Source organism: Stegodyphus dumicola, chromosome 2 (assembly GCF_044657685.1).
Source record: "Stegodyphus dumicola isolate Sdum_Otavi_A_Nest chromosome 2, ASM4465768v1".
In the NCBI taxonomy this organism is placed as follows: Eukaryota; Metazoa; Arthropoda; class Arachnida; order Araneae; family Eresidae; genus Stegodyphus; species Stegodyphus dumicola.
This window is the reverse complement of record NC_140769.1, coordinates 122,311,525-122,338,464: the sequence shown is the minus strand read 5'-3', so window position 1 is coordinate 122,338,464 and position 26,940 is coordinate 122,311,525. Positions and strand designations below refer to the sequence as shown.

Below are 26,940 nucleotides of genomic sequence, written 5' to 3'. Positions count from 1 at the left end.
CTTGTGATTTATTTTACAATTTGTATTTTTAAACAATTTTTATATATTTTTCGAAAACAAATTAGAATTATAACCTAATAAAATTTTTACCATCATCTTAAAGTAGATGTATTTCTAAGCATACGTACAAAAAAGTAGAGTTTTTTATTCAAAATTTGCTAAGATATACGTAATTTACATATTGGCAACTTTTGAAATTTGGCATATTTGTTATAAGCGATAATATCGAAAATGTGATTTACGCACTTTGTTAAAATTATTTGAAAGTATGAACCGCTCGTCTATAATTAAGGAAAGAAAAGGAAGATAGGTTGCTATAAATTAAGAAGTTCACCAAGTGAATTATTCTTGGCTCAAACTGAAAAAATGCGCGAAGATAAATTTTAAAATTTCTCCATAAATTTCTAACCAAAAATTACAAAATTTAATACTTAGGCATAATTTGAGTTGTAGAATCAAAATGTGAAAACAAAACTGGTATGTCATTTGAGAAAAAGTCCGATTTTGTGTCAAAATACCTATGTAAGAGCAATGCTAGATATAAATATAATATACATCCTAAGTCCCGCTTTTGAGATACGAAAGACACATTTTGAATTTCGTAAATTGGCACAGTAGAACGGGAAATACAGAACTGTTTTTTTTTTTTTTTTTTTTTTTTTTTTTTTTTTTTGTTTAGTCTACATTTTATTCGGTATTATGGTATTTACTGTACCTATTAAAATTTAGTATGTTTAAATGATGCGTCCCGCGGAACAAAATAATAATTTATTTATTGATTGATTGATTGATATTTTTTCATTTATTTTGCTCGATTTTTCATTCAGTTTTACCGTTGACCAGACACTCAGCTGAGAAATTAGAACAATTTCATCCCAAACTGCACTCTCAAAGTTTTACAGTTTTTATTGTAGGTATGATTATCATTTCAGTGTAATTATATTCATTATTCATGTATTTCAGCCTAATATAATATTATAACAGCGTTTGAAAATTTATCATTTCTGTCACAGAGGCTCATGGTCAAACCTTTTGGTTAAAATAAACTAAAATACTCTGAATTTTTAAGCGAATTGCTTTGTGTCTTGGAGATTGCAACAGAGACTTGCGAAGGGTATAAAAGACCTTCTTATTAAAAAATAAAATAGGCGCAAAAGCGCTGCTCGTGGTTACAGAACCAGCTAGCATTAATGGTGTAAGTCAAAAGTATAGAATTTGCTTAACTTATCGTTTAAGATAGCCCAAAGTCTACACAGAAAAAATGCTCACAAGTTGGCTGAGACCTAGTATCCGCGTGATGAATCTAATGGCGAGAATAACGTATCACCGCCGATGAACTGCTATCAAGAGACACAAATGGTAAGGTGGCCACACTCTGAAGCAAACAGAACACGCTCTAATTATACAATCTAAAACCTTCCTTTAAGCAGTATTGCTTTCTATCTCGTTTGAATATATGCGAACTAGAAATTATCATTCTGACAGGAAAACGGAAAGGTAGAATGGATAATTAATATAAAATAACAGATAAAAAATAATTAACATAAATAAAGACATAATATATAAAAGATAATTAACATAAAATAACTTAGTAAAACTAAGGAAATAATTGTACTGAAAGTATATGAGGATGTGGTTTATTATTAATTATAAACCTTTTTTTATAAAATATATATATCGTAATGAGACACATCATTCTGAAACTAGAAATATTTACTTTGAGAAGCTAATCTATTTATTTTAATATGAAGTTTTGTATGGAAGCTGAGGCATATATCTCATACTTTGTAAGAAATTTTGAAAAAATATTTCCGAAAATTAAGACCCGCCGAGTGGTAAAGTCACTGAACACTGGTAGTTTGATCCGAGGTTCGAATCCCGTGCACGGGCAGGCTTTTCATAGTTTTCCCATGTGTAACGTGTATGCAAGCCAGTTTCACTTGGAAAATCCTCCACGATAGCATCTTTCCCTTTAGGCAGATAGCCCTCGAGGCTATGCTGTAATTACATGAACCATTAAAACCGTAATACAAGTCCACAGCATACCATACTGCAGTTTCCAGTTCTCTGATTTAAGTGTGAATCTCAACTGTATGAGAACTTTTAAAAATGTAGCTTAAATATACTTATAAATATGCAAATACAGTTATGCAAGCGCATGTCTGCAAATATCAACAAAAATAAAAAGAAATAACGAATCTGACCTGGCGCAAGCTATATTTGTGTATATAAACCGCAAACTATATTTATTCCAGCCAGCACATCTGTAGTACCTGTCTTCATCCAAATTAGATGAACAAATATTTCAGAAACTCTGCTCACAAGGAATGTTAAGAAAAAAGCAAGGACGAGATGACGATTGCGTCAGATTAGCAGATGAAAGGTAGCAGAGATACAGTTCCTAAATTTGTATATATGACATTATTTACAGACGGAAGTAAAGAAAAGATTTTAAAATTCCTAGGAAAATTTCGCTTTACGTACACCTTTTCTTAAAAAAGTTGAATGAAACATTTTTGATGCCAAATTTCTACAAAGAGGGCATACTTAGCATACATAACAGCAACACTTACAAATTAGGTTCATTACAATGAGTTGAACAGGATTTCATAAGTGAGGATACACCAATCGAAAAATTCATGTAAAATGTAAAATATTAATCTCAATTATTAAACTCAATTGAAATCAATTGGCGATCCATCTTCGAATTCATAACTTTTAATTAAACGCATGTCTTTTTCTCTTTGCTGCATCACTCTGCTGAATGTTCAGTCCTTTCCCTCAAAGCCCAACAGCGGCAAGTCGCTGAACACTGTTAGTTCGGTCCGAGGTTCGAATCCCGCAAACGGGCTGGCTGCATAGGTGTTTTCGTGGTTTTCCCCATGTGTAACGTGTATACGAGCCAGTTTCCCTTAGAAATTCCTCCACGAAGGCATCCCTCCCCTTAGGCAGGTAGCCCCCGAGGCTTTGCCGTAATTAAATAACCTAACCTAACCTTTCCTGCAGAATTCTGTACTGCGACATCTGTAACACAATCGCTGCTTGGAATTAATACAATGACTTTCTGTCTATAAATTGGATCGAAGGGAGTACGCATTGCTTTTACTTGCTTGCTGTTGTCTGAATAAACCACATCTCTCGCTTCGCCTTCTTCTTCATTATCTAAAAGGTAAACTACGTATTCGAAATAGCGGAGCGTGTTTAGCATTTGTAGTGTGTCAGTTTTAGTCAGAAGTATACTTCTATATAATTGTTCCCGTAAAAATAAAATGAAGCTTTGACCAGCAAGCCAGTTATGATTTTCGCACCAATCCTAAGCAGAAGTCTTCTCGGCCATGACTCAAGCTTGCGTGATTTGTATTCCATCTTCCCGCCACCCCCCCTTAAAAAAACGTATCATTACATATGTCACATTTACTTTTAAGCAATAGCATGAAGAATTTCCCTTTTACCTTGTTTTCAAATTTTGCAGTTCAATGCGCAAAATTCTTCACCGCGCAGGTCTTTTTTAGTTTGTTCTCTTTTCTTCAATTGTATATATACATATATATATACACAGCACTAGTACTGTAACATAGAAAAACTGCAAGCTTTGGGACAGAACCTTTGACATGTCACCTAGTGCACTACAGATTCCTACCCAGTCTTCAGTATTAACTGCCTTATTTCTGAGCGCCTCGTTGTATGGTACTAGTGCTCTTGCACGACATGTTAGTGTGCTATTTAGTGCCCAGTATATGAACACTCTAAAGTAACTAACCTATCCACTAATTACTTAAAGTAACTAACTTAACCTATCCGGGTTTATATATGTAAAACGCACCAGGGTAACTTATGTGTGTTCATTTATTTATGTATATATGTATGTATCACCGTAAAACTGGCTTGTAACCAAGAGTAAAATGTTTAATTATTAGTGTGGAATTTTTATGTATGTGTAATAACTTACGCATGTGCAAAACAAATATTATTGTAACACTATTACATTTTCCGTGGTGCAAACATCAAAACAGTTTCTAATTTCATTAATCTTTCAGTAAGTAAAATAAAATAACGTTAAATTCGAAGTAGGAAATTGTTTTGTAGCTAGTGGGGCTTTATATGAACCGTTTCCGCATTTGAAAAATGAAACGATTGTTTTACTGTGAACAAATTAGATATTTCCTTGCAAATTACACGAGGAAAATAATTTTATGCAGATAAACAGCAAATATTTGAAATATTTCAATGCAAAATTTGCCCAAATAGGCACGAAAGCGTAGTTGACTGCAGTTTCGGAAACGCGGGGAAAACTTTATGAAACTTTGCTTTTACAATGTACGCAATAAACATTTTAGTTTTTCCAGAAGAAACCTGGAAGTAATGAATTGACTATTCCATATCTCCAACATCAGGAACCAAGAGAAAGCTATATGATTAACCAGATTTCTCTTCAAGAAAAATTCAAAACCATTTGAAACTTGAGGTGTTTTACTTATTCAAGATTTAAAAGTTCTGCATTGAATGCAACACTTTAATGAATTTTTAATGATTTCCAACAAAATTAAAGTTCGGAGTGGTTTTGTTAATTTTTGCTTTGAATGGTTTTCATTCGTTTGTAGAGATATTAGGGTATTTTTGAAGCAAAAGATGTGAAAAATGAGCAATGCCCTCGCCGTAACGCGAACCACGGGCCTTTCGAATACGCGCCGAGTGTGCTTATCACTACACCACGAGAGCATGCGAAGAAGGCGGGAAAAACACCTTATACGGTTACTATTTTGCATCATTTACATTTCAAATTGTATGTTGCATCCTAAGAATTCTTCCATATAGCTAAGGAATAATAGCCGCCTAACCGAGAATGTGGTCAACGACGCTGACTGTCGTACCGAACGTCCCGAGTTCGAATCCATCTTTTAAAGGGAGACTGGGGTGGAGAAGGCATTGATATTTGTAAATGGATGGTATCTGTGTGGCTCGGGAGCGCTCTAAATATGCGGCGAGCAGCCGCATGTCCACGGGAGAGGCTGATGGTAGGGAAAGGGTGTTCTGGAAGCCTTTTACCCGTGACTCCATCAAACTTTGAGGGCTGAACTGAGCAAACTTGTACTTTCACTTATATGGTAATCAACACTCTTACCAAAAGGCAGACGTAATCTTGCACTTCTTGCCATGATGGATTTCGTGGGCTTGTTCTGATGGTACTGTCCAGAAGTGAGATAAGTTCGCAATAACAAATAACAAGGAATAATAATTTAAGAGAAGTAATGAATAGTAGCTTCAAACGAAAATTTCAGGTCTGTCTGCAATTAAAATTAAATTTATGGATGTTGTTTCAAGTTTAATTTTTCCATTGTGTAAAAGGTTACTTCCTTACTTTCAATAATTTAAAATCCATTTATTTGTGATCAGAAATAGTTTAAGAAGATTCATTGAACTTTCTATTCAAATTTAAATAAATTGACATTGTTTACCTATAACAGATTGCATCTCAGAATCAACAAAGACAGGTACAGGTAAATGTATGGGGGATACCAGCGATCTACCATGGATACACTAGTTATGTCTTCCGATACTAAATACTCGTAAACTTCAAGCATTATAAGAGTTTACAAAAAGAAAAGGTTGAGGAGATGAGAAAATGAAGCTTTCCCAAGGATCTACAGTTTACCTGTTATGGCACATCGTGCAATCCCATCGTACACCCCACATCCAGTTTTTATAAAAAATAATGATTTAGGACATAGGAAGATTATAATATAGTTTCAATACAATTTGAAATTCACAAATTGAATTACGAACATTTATCTCGACGTAACAAAAATATCATTTTTGTAATTTTCATTTTTGTAAACCTTTAACAAATTTTTGATTAACAAACTCAACAATTTCAAAGCGAGCAATGGCAACACTCTACAGAAAAAAAAAATATTTTGATCTCCAGAGCGCGAGACTGTGTATCGGAAATTCTAAAGATATCCTCATTTTAAAAGTATTTTGCGATATTGCTGTTGAAATGAATTTTATGGTTTAAGTTCGAAGAACATGATAGTTAATTAATAAAGACAACACACAAAATGTTAAAAAAAACCCGCCCCTTTGGGCATAATGTAAAATATGAAAGCTTTCATATTTTTTTTTTTTTTTGAATTTTAAAATATTTTTTTGTTAATTTAATTTTATTTATTTATTATTACTATTTTATTTTTTGCAATTATAAGATAAATTATTTATTGCACAAGCTACATGAAATTTTAACAAAAATGATATCCTTAAGTAGTTTTTGAATATTTTAAGAGAAACACAAAATTTATGATTTAACACAAACTAAAACATGTCTTTTCTTTTGCATAAGATCTGTTTAACATTTCTCAACCAAAACGAGACATTTCTGAAATATTACCTTTATTTTTATGATGTCTTTTAAATAAAAAACAAATATTTTTAACTGACCGTTACATATGTCTCGTGAATGGAAGGACTTTAAAACACTATTTTATACACTTTTATGTCCATTTAGCAAATGAAAACTTATTTAAATTTAACTTGAACTGTTTTTTTTTTTTTTTTTCTTTGTTTTGTTTTGCATCCAAATTATAGAGTGGGTTAAGAGGGAATGTAATTCTTAGCCCGTGTTATGCGTTTTAAATCATTAGGAATTACTTTAAAGTAGTATAATACGCATCGGTAGAGATTCTATAATTCACTTTACACTGCCATCTTTCTGCTTCATCTAAGTGGCGCCCTTCCATGATCCGTCGCAATTACCTTTATATATACAGAGTCAGTTGAACAATGCATTTCGCATTCACACGAAGCAAGACGAATAGAACACAATTTGTGATTCATTCGACACATAGGGCGATAATGAACGCCCGGAAATGCGTAATTCGAATTCCTGCATATCACTTTTCTCCGAACGGGTAGAAACCCGGAAACAGCCCGAGCTGACATGTCACAGCAACCGGTAGGTTCATTAGATGGCTGAAAATTGAGCCTTGGTCGTTAACGTGTCGCCAGGAGGGTACCAGCCTTTCAAACTCGCTCATGCGAATCCCTTTTCCAGCATTTTAGTGCGCATAAATCACTTCTCCAAAAGTACCCGAAGAGTCATAAAGATGTATGCTTCCCTAACAATGTCTTTAAACATGCTGTCTCTGTTGCTTCCCTGTCTTCTTTTTTTTTTTGCATAAGCGAACCGGCGAGAGAGAGAGAGATATATTTTATCACAGAAACTGCGTCTGCTTGAATGTTTCCATGTGCTGGGTAATCAGCGTGACTGAATAAGATTTTACTCACTAAAGAAAGCTGAAGTTTTAACTTATTATTATTGTTCATGTAAGTAAGGCTAAAGATCTTATTTTATTTATTTTTTTTTTCATTAAACTCTGAATTTTATGTTCATTTTATGGTGAAATTTGTGAAGAGATTTACGTTCGGAGAAGCCAAAGGTATATTATTGGTAGCTTCGTAATGCCAGTGTCGTTATAATGTCGTTTCAGAACATCGGTTAATAAATAGAAATTTAGAATATTCTTGATTTTATTTAACCTTTAAAAGACGGGTGGCCTAAGAATCGGCCAGAGCTGCAGTGTCTCAAAAAGACGGCTGTGGCCGAAATATCGGCCTGCGAATTCCCCTCCCTCCCCATCCTTCAGGGTGCGGCATGGAGGTAGGTTACTTCCTACCTCCATGAGGTGCGGAGATAGTCATTGTCTGAATAATCTCGCTTGCCACTTATGCGAGATGACCTTCGCGCCTCCCAACTTTGGGGTTTCGTAAATTCCCTTACGTTTCCCTCAGCAGTGAAATCTTAACAATTTTACATTAGTATTAATTTCACCAACTTTTCAGTGTCATTAAAAGTGTATTTTTTCTTTATATTTCTCCTTTTTATTGTAATTTTTGTATTTAATATTGCTGTTTGAAACGTGCAAAAGGCAATGGAGCGGAATGCAATGAAAATATAATCATTAAAATCTGTTTTAAAGTAAAGGAAAATAATTTTAATAAAAAACGCTAAAGGATAAAAAAAAAAAAAAGCTTTTATCAGAAAACTGCAAGAAAGAACAATGAACAATAATGTAGTTGAAAGTTGAAATTACTTACGATACAATGGGGGGGGATCAATAAATTAAACTGAATATGAATACTAATGAGAAAAGGTAAACGAAACTAATATAAGAAAAATACAACGAGATTTGTATGATATATAAATATAATCTGTTACACATTGCTTGGAAACAAATAAAAGCGAACTGTCGATTTATGCGAGAAACAAATAGTTAAACATCATTCTCGAATTTAAATTAAAAATGTTAGTTAGTACATGTAATTCTAAACTAAATTCAGTTTGGAAACAAATAAAAACTGAATAAACTATGAATTGATTATAAGCGTGCATTTGCTGCTAAGGCGTATTTTCATTATGACGCAATGTCAAAAGTTAATATTCCAATATAGGACAATTATTTAGCTACGAAATCTCACCATGATATGTTTCCCTAGTTTAAGGAAAAGAAAGAGCAGAAAAGAGAACAATTATATTATTCCTTAGTTTCTTATCTGAAAATTAACATAGGCGACCCCCAAAGGCGACCTACAGGAAAAGTTGCAAAAGAGTAGTAGTTTCCCTTTACAGTGGCAGCTAAAAGGGGGTTGGAAATGCATTTGGATTTTCCGTCTTTTTAAGTGAAATCTTTCCAAATTGTCTTGTCTCTTAAAGGTTAATTAAAAAACAAAGGCATTGGTTTATAAAATGTTATTTCCGGATGACGTATCACCAGTGGCAAGAGTTCAAATAATTAAGGATACTTTTGCATGGATATATTCAAACTAAAAATTTAAAGAATTAAGTGATTAACAATTAATTGCTATAATTAAGTGCAGGATAAATAGCATTCTTTGGATAACCCAACATTACACATTGAACAACACAGAATTGTTCCTTTCTCTATGTTCATTTGCGTACAACGAGCACAGCGACATCTTGATTTTCCAATCACGAGACCATTCCAAACCCCAAAATTCACGAGAGTTAGTCAAAGAATTAAAAAAGATTATATAAGGTAATTTTTCCTCCTTTCAGGAAGCCTTCGTGGTATAACGGTAGCACATTTTGCGCATATTCGAGTCCCGGCGAGAACATCGCACATTTTTCATTTCTCCTGCTTCAAAAATAACCTAATGACTTTACAAGGTTTTTAAATGAAATATGTTAGACACTAATAAATTATAAAAATATATTGTAAAATGGCACTTAAGGAGGTAGAAAATCTGAAAGGTTTCAGATTTTAAATTACGACTAAAGGGGAATTTTTTTAACGTTTTGTGATTTACCTCTATTTATTAAATATCATGTATTTTACACTTAAACCATAAAATTTACTTCAGTAGCAATGTCGCAAAATAATTTTAAAATGAGCATATCATTAAATTTTTCGATACACAGTTCCGCGCTCGCTGGAGATAAAAAGGTTTTTTCCCCCTCCGCAGAGTGTTGCCATTGCTCGCTTTTAAATCATTGAGTTTGCTACTCAAAACTTTGTTAAAGTTTTACAAAATATGAAATTGATCATGAAACAAATTCCAAATTTCAAATTTGGTCCTCCACATGCCCATATTCGTAAGAGGATTACGTCATTCAAAATTCGATGGTTCTAGGTACCGTCTTTTATCACAATATGAGAAATATGCATACATTTATGCAGAATTTTCATTATTTAGTTTCTTCAAATGTAATGCAGGACTCTAACATTTGGTGGCAACAGTTTGAAAAGTGCAACGGACATTTATAGCGATTCAGCGCAAAATCGCGAAACGAAAACAAGAGTCCTTCAGGGACAAAGCCCCTTTGGACTAAAAGTATTTTGCGATGTTAGGAAAATGCTTGAGATTTTTATTTGCTTGAAGGTTTTAGCTGCGTTCACAGAGTCCTTCAAATGAATATTGCAATTAACCAGTGATAATTCAAATAAAGAATGCAATTTCTACTCGAGAGATGAGTAATGCACTTTCGGTTATGCAGCCCGACTAATCGCCGACAGATAATACGGTCATTTTCTAAAATGATAGATAACATTAAAAAACAAACATCGCAAATATTGGTTCAATTTTATTGAAAATGGAAACTATAACTCCAAAAATTGATTTTCTAAATTGTTAGTAACTTGTAAAATCTGTGTTTCGAATGCGTTAGTAACTTCAATATTCAAAAATTGATTTTTTAATTTGTAATGTATTTCCTAATACATATAATGCATTTCATAATGTAAGTATAATGCATTTCGTAACATAAAATTGCACAGTAAACAAAAGCATTAAACAATGTCTTTAAGCTATTTGTTAAAAAAATCTTCAACTGCTGCTGACATTTATGTTGAGTAAGCAAACAATGAATACGCATATAAAAAAAATGCATAAAACTCAACCTTTCACAAGCCACTTACTGCTGATCAACAGGAATGAAGCCTGCTCAAAAAGCAACTCAAACTATATCACATTTCTCATCTCATGTGACATTCTAGCACGTGACCAACATCGAGTCATCTTTATGACCGAATACGGCATTTCTAAGGGTCAATAAACGTAACAGCATCGTATCACGTGTACCACAGAGGCATCTATAGTATAGAGTTTCATCACTTTCTTTTCTACCTCCGGAATAGACTATAGCATCAGTTGGAGAGAGAAGACAATGCAGAGAGTGTGTCATCTTATTTTACGACACCAAGGCAAGAGCGAGGTGTTTCATTCTTGGTAAATTTATGGCCTGTGAAGAGAACGGAAGGTAGACTGGGATCGTAAAAATGGTTTCTATTGCGGTCATTTTCAACAATTTTAGACTGGCGTTACTTTGTTCCGAAGGTTTGTTTCCCTCTATTCGCACTTCGGAGAGTTCTAAAGGAGTGCAGATAAAATGAAAGTGTTATGCAGATTATGGTAGCAGAGTTCTGCATGTTTAAACCCTGAGCTATGGTTTAAATTTGGGCGAGATGCGTGTTCATATTTCTACTCCAGACTCCTTGCATGGTGATTTGATTTGATTTTTACGTGCCATTAATATTTACTATTTCGCATTTATGAATCACAGCCATTGCGGTCATTTTCAACAATTTTAGACTGGCGTTACTTTGTTCCGAAGGTTTGTTTCCCTCTATTCGCACTTCGGAGAGTTCTAAAGGAGTGCAGATAAAATGAAAGTGTTATGCAGATTATGGTAGCAGAGTTCTGCATGTTTAAACCCTGAGCTATGGTTTAAATTTGGGCGAGATGCGTGTTCATATTTCTACTCCAGACTCCTTGCATGGTGATTTGATTTGATTTTTACGTGCCATTAATATTTACTATTTCGCATTTATGAATCACAGCCATTAACATTCTAAAACTATTTACAGTTGAATATATATTCCCAGCTTTCTTGTGAGCAGAAATGTTCACCTTACTTTGATTTCAAAACACAATTTCAATTTTAGTACATTTATTCGCGTAGTTTCCTAATTAATTTATTTAACGCAATTATGAAAAAAAAAAAAAAGTTATAGAGGTTTTTGCTAAATTTGCTTGCCTGCAATGTACAGTATTTTCGCCCTCCTTTTGGCATGCCTTCGTGGTGTAACGTTAACACAACCGGCGCGTATGAGAGAGGTTCAGTCTCGAGTCCTGGAGGGAACAATGCACATTTGTCATGTCTACTTGCTTAAAAAAAACACTTCTAACTTTACAGTGTCGCCTGACCTGAAAAGGTGGTGAATCATGATTCTTCACGACTAGGATTTGGCGACTGGGTCCCCTACTCTCCAGTCGCCCTTTAAAAAGGAGAGTATATAAAGTATTTTCTCCCTCTATTCTGCATGCCTTCGTGTTGTAACGGTACCACACTCGGTATATTCGAGAGATAAAAATTTTAAAGGTTCGAGTCCCGGAGAGGTCAATGCGCATTTTTCATGTCTTCCGGCTTCCAAAGACCCTAATGACTCTAAAATGGCGCCCTAACTGAAAATGTAATGGATGATGATTCTTCATCACCAGGATTTGGCGACTGGGTCCCCAACTCCCCAGTCGCCTTTTAAAAGGGAGAGTATATAAGATGTTTTCTCTCTCCATTCTGTATGCCTTCGTGGTGTAGCGGCAGCACAATCGGCACGTATTCAAGAGGTCCAGGTTCGAGACCCAGCAACGGCATAGCTCATTTTTCATGTCTTCTGGCTTCAAAAGACCCTAATGACTGTACAATGGCTCCCGAACTGCAATGTAGTGAATGATGATTTTTTACTACCAGGATTTGGCGACTGGGTCCCCTACTCCCCAGTCGCCCTTTAAAATGGACAGTATATAAGATATTTTCTCCCTCCATTCTGCATGCCTTCGTAGTGTAACGGTAGCACAATGGGCACGTATTCAAGAGGCCCAGGTTCGAGTCCCAGCAAGGGCATAGCTCATTTTTCATGTCTTCTGCTTTAAAATAACCTAACGTCCCTACAGCATGAGGTTGAATGATAAAACAAATGTAAACTAGCCTAAATGTAACTAGTTTATTGATGAAATCTAATGGCAGTAACTGCAAGAGTCTCGTATTAACAGTTGCTCGCGGACTTTAAAAATGTTATTTGATTTTACGGATAATCAAATCTGTTAGTAATATTTTATTCATTCCTAGACAGCGAATAATAAATTATTTATAGCAGATGTCCGAAGTTTTCATTTATATTTTACTTTATTTAATATCAACAACTCACCATTTTATTGTCATGTAATATAGATACTAACCTCACACTTTTTACACAGATTTTATTTAAAGCAAAAATTTTCAAACTCATTGATTAAATATTTTTAAGAAACACTGCTGTTTTAAACATATTGCATTTAGTGTATGATATTGCATTTAGTGAAGTTATATCGCAATCTAATTTGTTTACTATATTCATAAGAAAAGACAAATATGTATTTTGCTGAATTTTTAGTGGCAGAATTAGGAAAGCAATTTTTAGTGCTCCCAGTACATATCAATGCATTTTCTTGAAGTCTGATTAAGTGCTTTCAGAAAGACTTTTCAAATTACATACATTCAGTAATACAAGATTTTGATTTTTAATAAAGAGTAAAAGATTTCGGCCTTTGTAAAGAGAAAAGTTTATTCAAATTAAAGAAATACAGATTTTGTTTGAATAAATTAGTGTCCCTTTGGCATAATGAAACTCGGCAACGTCAAAAACAAACGAACGCCAAACGATATATTTGGGCGTTAGAGCGTATTCCTCTTTGGTTCACATGCAGAAATCTTAAAATGATTTTTGTGCTAACTCTTTAAGTTTTTCTGTATTTTACAGTTTTTAATGAAGATGTTTTGAGTTTTTATGTATTTTTGCTTTGCCACGAAGTGAGAACTGAAATAATTGAATGAGAAATATATCTGTAAGAAATTCGAGGAAATAAGTTTAAGTGAAATGCAGCAAAAATGTGTATAATTTAATAGGCCATACAAGGAAGTCATATGTAAAATTAAGAGTCAAAATTTTAATCTCGCAACGTTAATAAAATTTCGCCTATACATGGTAATACCAAGTTTTAAACTTAATTAATGATTTGAAATTTGTGTTTAAGCCAAATTCAATTTATATATTTCTTTCTAATTTTTCTTTAAATTTGTATTTTAAAATAATTTTTATAAATTTTTCGTAAAACATTTCGAATTTTGTCATATAAAAATTTTACATCACCTTAAAATAGATGAATTTCTAGGTGTACTTCCAAAAATTAGATTTTTTATTAAAATTTTACAAGGATATATTATAACTTATATATTGGTGCATTTTGAAATTTCGTGTGTTTGTTATAACCGATAATAACAATAAATGTAGTTCACCCTATTTATTACAATCTTCAATGGCTGTTTTCGCTTATTTAATTACGGCAATGCACATGAGAGCTATCTGCCTAAGGAGAAGGATGCGTTTGTGGAGGAAGTTTTAAGGGAAACTGGCTCGTATACACGTTACACATCGAGAAAACCACAAAAACGCCCATGGAGCAGCACGTTCCTCGGAATTCGAGCCCCTAGCCGAACTACCAGTATTCAGGGAAGTTACCGCTCGACAGCTAGTGGGCCTAATCTTCAATAAATTGCATCATTTACTTAGTATGAACCTTAAATTCCCAAATAACTTTTACTGAGAATTATTCATATCAAGTGTCTTTATTCTCAGTGTTCCCTACTAAAAATGCCCCATAGAAACCAGTAAAACTTTTTATGGGTACCCATAAGATTTTATGGGTTTCTATTGACTTTTACTGGTTTCTGTTGGTCTCTGTGGGTTTTTTTTACTGGTTTCAAAATGACCCATAGAAACCAGTAAAACTTTCTACTGGTACCTATAGAATTTTTGATGGTCTCTATTGACTTTTACTGGTTTCTATTGATCTCTGTGGGTTTTTCTTACTGGTATCAATTGACACCCATACAACCAACATTCAATGGCAGAACTTTGTACTGGTTTGTATAGGTTTATATTGACTTTTACTGGTTTTCTTACTGGTATCAATATAATAATAAATCTTTTGTTGGTTTATATGGGTTTCTGCTATTTTTTTATCTGACGTTAATATACTTCTTGTAAACAATAAAATTAACAGAATGAAAATATGATCTCTTTAAGACCACCAGAGTAACCTGGAAACGCAGGTGGTCGTTTTAGAGAGGGTTTTTACTAAATATGCTTATTTATTTGATTTAAATTTTTTTTCGGAAACAATAACAGTAATCATATACACCACACACAACGAGGTCTCTCCAAGGCGACCAGCCGCAAATAAAAATTCATCTTTGTAAGTGGTCGCCTTAGAGAGGTGATGCTCAATACCAATAGATACTCACGTTCTCAGATATACGTTTATCTTTTAGAGGTGGTCATCTTAGGGAGATTGCATCTACGGAATGAATGTCTCTAAGGCGACCAGACACACTTGCAGAATTTTCTTTGTGAATGGTCGCTTTACAGAGGGAATATTTAATACCAAAGTATACTTATGTTTTCAGAAATATAATACCAAAGTATACTTATGTTTTCAGAAATACTGGTTTCTTTCAGAGGCGGTCGTCTTAGGGAGGTGGTTTTTGCTACGAGTTGGTTCTCTGAATACACACACATAAGCACTTACATTTCTGATATTACAAATAAACACCGATATCAACCAACATCTCTTTAACGCGAACAAGTTCATTCACATTCGCAAAACTTTTCTCCCTGTTAACGCTGACGTGAAAAAAAAAATTCCCCCTCCCTCCCCCACTCTTAGAAGTTTCCCAAACAAGCAATATGGCGCCGCTCTAGTTATTGTTGTGTGATGGTGGTGTTATTTTCTTCGTAGTTGAAGTAATGCAGTATATTATTTACTAGGATTTACTGTATTACAAATTTTACTATGTTTTACTGTTTAGAAATTAGTAATAAATAATAAAATACCAGCACTGACTATGAATATACCACTAAAGCCATGCACGTGTAATCGTGTCTAATGTTTGAGAGAACGTTGCTGATAACTGACTAGTTGTGAAATGGAGTTTCTGAGCGTGAAATTGATTTTCCATCTTTACTTTTGTCCTGAAAAACAATGTGCTTAAAGACTGAAAAGTGATAATTTCAGGCTTGATAATTTTTTTCAGTGTGCAGATGCAGAAATGTAGTTTTTGCATTCTACTGAAACTGTATTTTGGAAAATTAATTTTTTTGATTACAGTTTAGAAATACTTTTTTAAAGCTTGTTCATGTAGATGCTTTATCATTTGAATATTATGTACTAATAAATTTGAGCATACCTTACTTAAAAATGATCTTGCATGATTCAATTTTGAATTTTTCGACTAATGTGATGTGGCCGAGCAAAAAGAATGTTTTTTTATGTTTTAAAAAATGTACTAATTTTATTTCGCGAGCAAAAAAGGTAAGTTTTATTAATGAAATAAACTTTGAAGTATTTAATGTGTTTATTACTTATTGAATGGGGTAGACAAGACATACAAGCTTAAGGAATCTTTATTCCACTACTAAAATTATGTGAAAATTTAGATGATCATAGTAGCTTATATTGTTTTTCCTTTTTGGGCTATTTTTCTGTACTAGTATGATAGTAGAACCACATTTTTACATTAAATATTTTGTGCTATTTTGTTAAAACACATATAACCATTTTTATGCATACTTTAATTTTCATTATTATTAGTTTGATGAAGAAAATTTCAAATGTGTTTTTCATAAATTGCTTTTGAAATAGAAATAGATTTGTGAATAAGATTTATGTAATATTAAATGTACTAGTCTTGGGAGTATAAAAAGTGAATTATTTATTTGAAAAAAGTTACATTAAGTTGAAACCTCATATAGTGGTTATTTTCTTAAATGACCACCTCTGATAATGGCACATTTGTCAGGACAATAATTAAATAACAGGACTTAAAAATCATTCATAGTTTTGTCAGGCTACAGGAAACTGGCATTATCTCGAATTGTGGAGTTGATTGTTTTAGGAACGTTTTGCTGTATAATCAATTGACTTCGGTGTAGTAATTTTTAAGTTATTATTGCTAAATACTGCACTATATCAATTTCATTTAGCATTGTAATTTCAGAAAATGCTCGGCATGAGGTATTTTTATATTATATAATCTACTGTCAAAAACAATAGCTACCTTTTCAGTACTTTAAATTTTACTATTGAGAATTTTTATGGTTCAAAATAATATTTCTATGCATTATTTCAAGTATTCTTTCTACAATAGAAATCTAAATAACTTGCACGTAAAACACTGACTCAAATTTATTCCAATAATGCATCGCTTTAATTAAATTTATGTTCCTTTGAGATGATATATGAAAAACATTGTGTAATAATAAATTATTAATATATATAGGTAAATGGTATTTTTATATATTTTTTCGGGTAAAGTGCAGAATCGCCCACTTATTTATTTGGCACTTTGTAAAAAAGTAAAAGGAATTGGATTTTTGTCAATTTTCTTTTGACTTTTTAAGTGAAAATAGGTTGATGTGTACATGAATAAAGTCAAAGGAGTGCACAATGGCATTTTTGTGCAATTCTGAGATGTTTTTTAAGTGAAAATAGGTCGATGTGTACATGGATACCGAGTATGTGCAATTTTAAAAACACGCCAAGCAGTGGGCGATTCTACACTTTCCGCATTTTTCTATAGGAATTTAGTTTCATTAAATTAGTTATTTAGTATAATTATGTGTATATGAGTATATTCATACTTATTCACATAGATGGAATTTTTACAGTACAAAAGTTGATCTTTTGTACTGTAAAAATTCCATCTATGTGATAAATACCCATTATGTTATAGATTTTATTTATATAAAATCTGTGGAAGATTATATAGCACTAAAAGTGAGATACGGAATAAAACATTATACACTATGAGATATTTTCTTAATTCCCGAACTGTGCGTTGAGAATTGGTATTTGTTGAAACTTGTAAATTTTTTTAAATTCATTTTGTTACAATATAATTTATTGTATTTTGGGTACTATTAAGTTTATTATATGTTATCTTCATGTTTCATTTATCTTTTGAGAGATACAGGTAACATTCAAAGTATTGTAATAAGGGATCGACACAGTGTTTGTATATTATTATTTCTTCACTACATTATATTCTTGGATTCATCCTTTCTTCCACGCAAAACATCTATGTGTATGCATGTCATAATAAGCTGCAGGGTGTTACTATCATTGGTAAGCGAGCTTTAAGGGGATAGCAAGTATGCTAAATTTGAACTCTATGTTAAGTTTCTAATTTGCAAGTCCCGTATTCTTTTTGCTTGCTTGTTAATAATGTTTCTCTTCCTGAAAATTTGGGTTTCTTCTAGTTTTGTTTTTTAATTTGGTTTAGTGCATTGTAGGTAACTTAAAATTTAAGGAGATGCTAGAAAGTACCATCCTTTGGCAATACATTTCTCATTAGGTATCAAATTGTTAAACAAGCTGATGTGATTAAATACAATTGTTTAATTTCCCAATTAAAGAACTGAAATACAAATATATGCAGTAAGGTACAGTACTATATGTATATATTTATAATGAAATCAATAATATATATACAGTCAAAGTAATGATTCGCAACCATCAAATGAAATGATATTATATATATATATGTAATAGATTCTGTAGTCGAATACAAGCAGCTGAATCCGTAATGAACAGCAAGAATTTTGATGGCTTAGAGATGTTGAAACTCCAATCCACAATGAATAAGAAATTTGGCAGTCGAGGTAGATTTAATTCAACTTTTCGTTCAGCAAATATGTTGCAGCCACAAACAAGTTGGCACATTATTTATGCCTATTCCAAAAATTAACATTTTTGATAAATGTGTACAGTCAAAAGTCATTAATCCGGACTCGTCGGGACTTCGGCGATTCCGGATTATCGATTTTTCCAGATTATAGATCATCAGTTTAAATCTCGTAAGATGGCATGCACAAATTCTAAAATTAAAAATATGAAACCGTATTTTAGGAAATAAAGAACAATTATGATCTAAAGGGTATCAAAATTTACAAAAAAAGAAGCTTAATATTTATTTGTTTACTTTATTAAACATTTCTTTCAATGTAAGTTGTTTCGTTTTATGTGATAATACTTTTTCTTTAATTCTATAAACAGACATAACTTCTTGTTCAGTTAAAAAGCTCCGCTGTTCAAGTCCCGTAATTGCTGTGCCGAGAATACCGACTAACTTGTCAATCGAAATTTTTTCGTTTTCACTAACCTCTCTGTTACCTTCTTCATGTCTTTATCCATTTTTTGCAGCAATTCCACTTTTTGTTTGACGGACATCGAGACATACTTTGGTTTTGTAGATCCTTTGGGAGCTCCAGAATCAGAAATTGACATAATCGAAAGTTCAAGTTTACTTTTATAAAATTGCTCTTACAGTCTGCAAAAAATAATAAGTTGCATCCAATTCGAAGATTAAGGAATAACGCAAGCATCAACATTTACTGAAATAGATAATTGTATAATTTTAGTTTATACCGTCCGTTATACGTTAAACGCGCACGCGAAAACGTATTCAGCACTTGCGCACACACATATGCGCGTGCGCGTAAAGGTCTTACGCGCACACGTAAACGCCTATGCATATGTGTCAACGCGGCGCATGCGCAGAAAATTTTTAGCTTTGAGGTCCAGATTATGGGTGTCCGAATTAACGACTTTTGACTGTAGTAAGAAACAAGGAGCAAACAGACTGCAATCCAGCTAATACAAAGCGTAAAAAGCAAATGTGTTATGTTAAGGGTGAAATCTTAATTCAGACCGAGTTAATTTTGGTTCTCGATGCATTTTTACTCGTCTTTGATAGTTAATACTGCTGTAAAATTACTATTGGCTGTTTGAGTTTTAGTTTCTTTTACAACATCAAATTATGTAAGAGTCATATGACATGAATTAATCTCCAAATGATGCAGTGCAGAAAGATTACTGTTTTTAGAATAGAGAAGGAAAATTAATTTTACGCTGCTAATTTAATCTTTTGCATATTCCTTATTTTTCTTACATATGTATATGTACATTCATCATTCGATGGTTGTGAATCATGACTTTGGTTATTATCTTTCTATTCATTTTATTTTCAGAATTATATAAAGGTAGTTTAAAATTTTGTAAAGAGAATTTATACAAATATTTTGTAATATGTTTATAGATACTGACGTGCATTAAGAAGGACGGGCTCGTAGGCTTCTAGATATTTTAAAATTTTTATTTATTCGCATTGAGTTTTTTTTAAAATTACTTTACATGCTTTCTCCGCAATTTAGTTCTGTACATTTCATCAGTGCTAACTATGTACTTCTGCTGGTTTATGTTTTTATGGAAATTTGATTTACAGTTCTATTTTTGTGTATTGTTTTTTATAGGGATTCTGTATATGGATACCCGTTCTATGCACGATTCTATGTATGGATACTCCACTATGGTATAATGCTATTGGTTCTGTTTATGGGTTTTGTGCAGCGATTTTTCCAAGAGGTACCTTTATTGGTCTGTGGATTTTTGTGTAGTGGTTTTTACAGGATTTGGCATATGGGTGCCTGTATAGGTGTACATGCTTTTGTTTACTGGTTTTTACAAAGCATTACCCTACGGAATATCCATTTTTTTAATGGAAATTTGGCCAATGGATATGCATATAAAGTTTTGATTTTTGGCTATGGGTTTTTACTGGGATTTTGTTTATAGTGCCTACAGTTCTACAGAGATTTGGCCTACTCGTAACCGTACAGTCGTACGGGTTTCTGTTTACAGGTTTTTTACGGGTATTTCGCCTACAGGTACCTATACAGCCGTGCAGGTTTCTTTCTATGGGTTTTTACGGGTATACGGCCTATGGGTACCCGTACAATCGTACGGGTTTCTTTTTATGGGTTTTTACGTGAATTTGGCCTACGGGTACCCGTACAAACGTACGGGTTTCTTTCTATGGGTTTTTACGGGGATTTGGCCTACGGGTACCCGTACAACCATACGGGTTTCTTTCTATGGGTTTTTACGGGGATTTGGCCTACGGGTACCCGTACAACCATACGGGTTTCTGTCTGTGGGTTTTTACGGGGATTTGGCCTACGGGTACCCACAGAGCTGTACGGGTACCCGTAGGCCAATTCCCCGTAAAAAAATTTATGGGTTTCTACGGGGCATTTTTAGCAGGGTTATTAATAATGTTTAAGAAATATCTATTAATATTATATGAAAAGCTATTTTTTAAATTTATAAAAAATACTGATCAAAAGTAGAGAAATAATTCCTTCATAAGAGTAAATTTTGGCGTTTATCATTTTATACGCAATAAAATTTATTTGCAGATTTGAAAGTTGTGCATTTATATGTTTCTAAATCTTCTGATGGCGCCAAACAATACATCGAAATATTATTAATAAAACATGCTGTTTTCTACTGTAGAAATCTTTAACAGCGGCAAAATTTGAAAGAATGTTAAGATTTATATTTCCTTTTCTATGTGTAGCAAAGGCAAAAAGTAAAGATTATTCTAAAAATGTTTGATTTCCAGCGACAATTCGCTATACAAAGTGCGTTGTAAATTCTTTAAACAAACTAACATATTTTAAACAAAACTTTACATTTGAAAGAGCTCCTAATTGCATCGTCAAAGACTTTTTTTTTCAAAACAAAATGTGTTTTTATATAAGCGTAGGATTTAGAATAAATGCATATTTAAAAGTCAAATTATGACTATGTGAAGATCTGAATTATAATTATTAGTAATATAATAAATGATGATTATAGTTCCATTTATTTTATCATTATTATTGTTGCTACATTTTCTGCTATATAATAATTCACTAAAATTTTTAAAAATAACCAATTTTAAATTATGTCCATTTTTTTAGCATCTATTGCTAATTTTCTATCACCTACACCTTAATATTTTGCGTCCGATCTAAAAGAAGTACAAATTAAGCGAGTTTAACTAACGAATGTCAGTCTAAGTTCAGAAAGAGAGTACTGGCCATTTAACTACTGGCGTTGTATCTATCATATTCCTCCTGATTGGATAAACACACTGGTTTTCATTCAGTTTCTGATTTACTTCGTTTACAAAGTGAGCCTAAATTAGATCGGTTGGTAATTTAAATATGGCAAAGCACACGGAGGCTACCTGCCTAAGGGAACAATACATTCATCTATAAATGTCACTTAATGACGTTGCACCATGGAGGTAGGAAAGGGAGGAGGGGCCATTCCGCGCTAGAAGTGAAGCACTGCTTTGAGACTTGGGTCACCAGACGGGGTGTTTTTTGTTTACATTCAGAAGCTCGCTTAACAAAATTCTGATAGTATTTCGACACACGACAGTTCCATAGAAATCGAAAAAGGGACACTTTCGCATGAAAGAAACATTCATAGTGGGATGGATAATAGCAATTTGTATAGTTTAGTGACATTTACGCAAAAATCACATCTTGGTTATTTTTCGATAACTAACAACAGCGATTTTGATTATGAATTTGTTTTATAAAATTCTAAGCTGTTGCACTACAAAAATATAGATTTTAAGAAAATTGCTAAAAGAGATCTGCCAAAATTTATTTTCTAGAAGATTTGAAAAGTTTGAAACTTGATGGCTAAATGTAAATATAAAATGATGTATGTTAAAATATTTGTAATTAGGCACATAGGTCAGATTAAGTTTTTATTAAATAGAGTAACGCATGCAAGGGCTATCTGCCTAAAGAGAGAGATGCCATCGTGGAGGAATTTTGAAGAAAGACTGACCTTTGAGTGGGTATTAAAAATAATACTTATAATTTTCATTCAAATTATATTCATATATATTTTTTATGTAAAACTTTCGGGTTTATGCTAAATTAGTGTAAATTACTTTACACGAAAAATATAGTGAATGCACAGAAATTAAAGATTTGCACATGCCGGAAATGATAAATAGGAAATATGTATGGGTATTTATGCATGTGCTTGCAAAAAGCATGTATCTGCCTTTGACAAAATACTTAAATATTCATTAAATTATTTATAAATGTATTTGAAATGAAGAATTTATTCACTTATAAACAACTGTGATAGTACTGTGAAGAAATCTAATGATTAAATGTATCTAATTTATAATGATTATAAATGTTATCTAAATATATAATAACCTTAATATTGAATTGTAAACATAAATTGAAATCCTGTTGACAAATAAGTTATAAAACTATTTAAGCAAGAATTGTTCGTATTGGAAAGCAATCTGTTAAAAGGTATTGTAAAGCAAATGCTATGAGATGCGCACTTAAGAACGTAATAAAGAGTTTTGGAATATGTATTGTTGAAATGAAGGGTAAAAAGAAAAAAATCTGATAAGTATAATTAAAAGAATTATTCCCTTTACATTTTATAATAACTCAGTTACAAGTTTTAAATAATACTTAAAAAAAAAAAAAAAAAAAAAAAACTTATTTTATTCCCTTTTAGAAATGTTCAGAGAAAGTCTAATTTAAAATGAACCGAATAGAGCATTAATTATAAATTGACTTACATTTTTCGATTTAAAAGAAGCCAAAAAATCATGTCATATTTAAGAAAGTATTTTAGGAAGAAGCTCTATAAATAGAAAAGAAATAATGCATAATTTTAATATTAATAATACAATAAACTTTGATCTTAATTTTTGTACCTTAACCGAATAAAATCGAACTACCTTAATTTTTTTTTCTAATGTAATTAACGAAAACTTGTGAAAATATTTCATTCAAATTAAACCATTCTGAGAAAACTTTCCTGTGAAAAGTATAGCATTTAATTCCGTTCAGAATGAAATGTTGTTTAAAAATATGTTGTTTTCACATACTTAGGACTCTGAAGTGTTGTAGAAAAAGAAAATATATACATTTATATGTATATTTGCGACGTAATTACAAAATATTTACAGCCGAACGCGTCAAATCCCATAGAACTCAATGGTAAATGACCCAATGTTTTGGTCACCACGTAGGGATCGCCGGTGCTTCAGAGCAGGGTACGGAGAAACTTGTTTAGGGCGACTCCTTCTTACATCCTACCTCCATGCGTTGCACATGGGGAACGTCACGGAAACATTCAGCTTGCTCTTTCGCCTTCCACGGTCTTGGTTGGACTCAGCAAGCTTTAATCAGTCGTCTGTTGCAAGAACCACTTAAATTAGGATCCATGATATTATATTGTCATTTGACTTGCAAGTATTTAGGCTGTTATTATATTCTCAAAAACAAAGAGAAGCGTTTTGTTAGCGCATTAATTTTTAAGCAGCAAAGCTGTAGTGCAAAGGAATATTCAGTTATATTTGGTATTATTGTATTCAGTTGATGATCTTGGAAGCTAAGTCCGAAAGATTATCTCCGTACGTTATACTCCGTGAGAAAAACAGGTGTTAAGTGACTTAGGTTTACCTTACATGCTGACGGGTCAAAACTATGTTGCAAATGTTTTGCAGATTAACTGACTTTAACCCGTTCAAGGCCAGCGTCGCGTATACGCGACGCAACGATTATACACCTACCAGCCTAGCGTCCAGTATACGCGACGCAAAGATTCTGCTTCTACGAGCCTAGCGTCGCGTACACGTGGCATTAAAATGGAACGATTTATTTGAATTTTTAAAAGCCAGTAGATGGAGATAAGTGGTAATTGTTTTCACATGAGTTGATTCATACGGCATTTGACCTTCATACACTGGCATTAGTTTCTGTTTTGTGCTTCTGATTTTCATAGATTTATTGAAATAAACAAACTGGAAATCAAGGCTCTTTATAAGTGCTCCTGTGAATTAAAGAAGCACAGGCGTTTTTGTTTATTTCGTTAGGATTTCCTTTTCTTTTATTTTATGTTTTTCTATTTATTTTGAAATTTAACATAAGCTTTCTTTGTTAATTAAAAAGTAACATTACAGCATTATTACAGAAGGGGAAAGCTTTCTCGACGCGTAATGCGTCTTGCTCGCATTTTTTAGGAAAAGGCAAGCGTTTTTGCTTTTCTTACTCGATTTAATAGGTCATTATATATAATGCCTTTAAGGGTCATTATATGTAATGACACAGGCGTTATATTTTGGTATATAATGTATTTACTTTACATATAATATAATTATGTATAATGTATATATTGTAGTGATCAGTAACGGATATCCCGCCAGTGGGGATTCTTCCTTGATCACTTTCCGATCATCGTGGACGCTGTTTTCGATTCAGAGAAACAGGAAGTTTCCTAATATAAACACAGGGGCGTAGCTAGAGGGGGGCAAGGGGGCATCTGTCCCCGGGAGCAGAATCCAAGGGGCGCCAAACTGATGTTACGGCATTTTAGAATTAAATGTTTTCCATCCTCGACAAGCAGCAGGGGGCGCGAAACCTTCAGTTGTCCCTGGGCGCTGAAAACCCTAGCTACGACTCTGTATAAACCTGATGTCACACAGGGTTTGAGGATGAAATATTTCGGAGTGTCTTTTGAAGAAGTTTTGGGACATGTGTTGGGGTTATATTCAGTTTCATTCCTTTAGCCATAGCTTAAGAAACCTTACATAGAAACTTAAAAATTTGTCCAAAATCACCGGATACTCCACATTTTCGTTTAACTGGAAGGCAGTTTCCGAAAATTTACGTTGACGGGAAAGGTAATAAAGGTAGGAGAAGATGCGTTGTGTGCGCTAAAACCAAGGAAAAGCGAAAGCAAACAACGTATTTTGAGTGCGAAATATGCAATATAGGACTGTGTGTCGATCCTTTTTTTGAGTTATTTCACATACAGCAGAATTTTTAAACAGGAATTTAATTACCTACAGGTAATTCTTGTTTAGATTTTTTTTTAAAATTTTATTTCGTATTTGTAATTTTTTTTATGCTTATAGTATTTATTTCTGCGTGTATAGTTATGATTTTAGTATTTTGCCTGTTTAGCTTATTTCTATTAATATGATATTCTTTATATTATTACACATTAAAAACAAGTAAATTAAATACGCAACTACAAAAAATTGAAGTCATAATATGGTTTCATACAATTTTTTTTTTTAATTAGGCTTAACTGCTAAAAATGCGCGGCCCGGTAGCGACGATCCATTTCAGCGGGTCCGGTCCCGTGACTGCGCTTAGCTGAGAACTAAGCAGAAGATTGTTAATCTTATTTTCGTTGTATTGCAAGATAATGAATCTTCCACCGATCAAAAGCCACTGGAAAAACGTCGGAAGAACATCAAAAGAGTTTGGCACCGGAAGAAATAGAAAAAAAGAAGGCCAAAAATGATGATTCCATACACCACCCCACTCCACCTTCATTTATACTATGGTAACCTGGCAATGCATTGTGGTGCTAGAAAGTCAGCTACAAAGCACTGGCAGTTTTTCTTAAAATTGACTTCCCTTATCTGAACTTGCAGAAATATTGCAATTTTCAGCTGTTTTCATATGTCACCTAAATATAAATATAAGGAATAATCGCATTCCTGCAGTATGTGGTCTAGTAATGCAAATGGCTAAGACATCCAACTTGCACTGGAAGATTCGTGGTTTGAGTTCCTTAAAGGGAACAACGGATTCATCATATTTCCTCTCTGAAAATTATATTATGTCCCTAGAATGGCACTAGGGGTAAAATGTGGTGGATGGTAACATATTTATGTCGATATTTGGTTGATTAACTATCGTGCCTCCCTCCTCTAACTCTTTCGCATTCATAGAGGCAAAATCTGCTTCTCTCAAGCATCTAAAACTCCTGCGTATACGAGATTTTACTGGAATTGACTTCCTTTCCAGATACTATGTAGAAGCACAATAACCGACTTAAATAAAGCGACTACTTCTTTATTGGGGAGCTTTGTGCAGTTTTATCCACTGTATGCATTTCCTCCTTAAGGGAGAATTGCAACTGTAGCTAAACGTTGATTCTAAACAAAGAAGAGGGAAGGTGAGTTCCATAAAAAAGCTAATTTTAGTCGCTTAACTCCAGAAGCTAATGAGTCATTCACTGACGTAATGGAGGAAAGCATCAGGTAGAAAATGGGCGCAGGCATTTGGGCGACTTCGCAGTGAAAGAATGTTTGGAATTTCTACCCGTGTGTGCTTTCATGGTGTAAATGGTTAGCACATACTCTTATCAAATACCAAATTAGTAATTCGAACTCTAGGGAGGGCCAGTTGATTTAAAATAAAGACCTCTAAAATATTTCTATGTAAACTAGTTTTGTTTTGAAAGTCTCCAATAACCCTCCAGACGGTTTAGTAGATAGTCGCGTTGACTGTCGTTAGCAAGGGGATGGCTCTCATCCCGAAAGAAGGCACTGATATTTTTAAGAGTATAGTGCTTGTGCAACAAGGGGTCATTCAAAATACAGGACTAGCTGAAATAGGTTGTTGGTAGGAGAAGAGGGGTGGAAGACCCTCACACCGC

The 26,940-nt window shown here is 33.2% G+C and overlaps 1 protein-coding gene and 1 long non-coding RNA gene across 5 annotated transcripts in view; one reads left to right on the top strand and one right to left on the bottom strand.

Moving 5' to 3' along the window:
* LOC118181399 (lachesin-like) overlaps positions 1-26,940 on the bottom strand; it is a 1,014,793-nt gene that overhangs the window by 369,348 nt on the left and 618,505 nt on the right. The window lies entirely within an intron of this gene.
* Positions 1-26,940, top strand: part of LOC118197960 (uncharacterized) — a 414,567-nt gene that overhangs the window by 100,324 nt on the left and 287,303 nt on the right. Inside the window, exon 1 of one of the 3 annotated variants that reach the window (XR_015039554.1) lies at positions 6,953-7,320. The exons of 1 other annotated variant lie outside the window; for it this stretch is intronic. This is a non-coding gene — a long non-coding RNA (uncharacterized LOC118197960). Of the gene's footprint in view, positions 1-6,952; positions 7,321-26,940 lie in introns of those variants that run through there. One more of the 3 variants, XR_015039553.1, reaches the window with a different exon arrangement.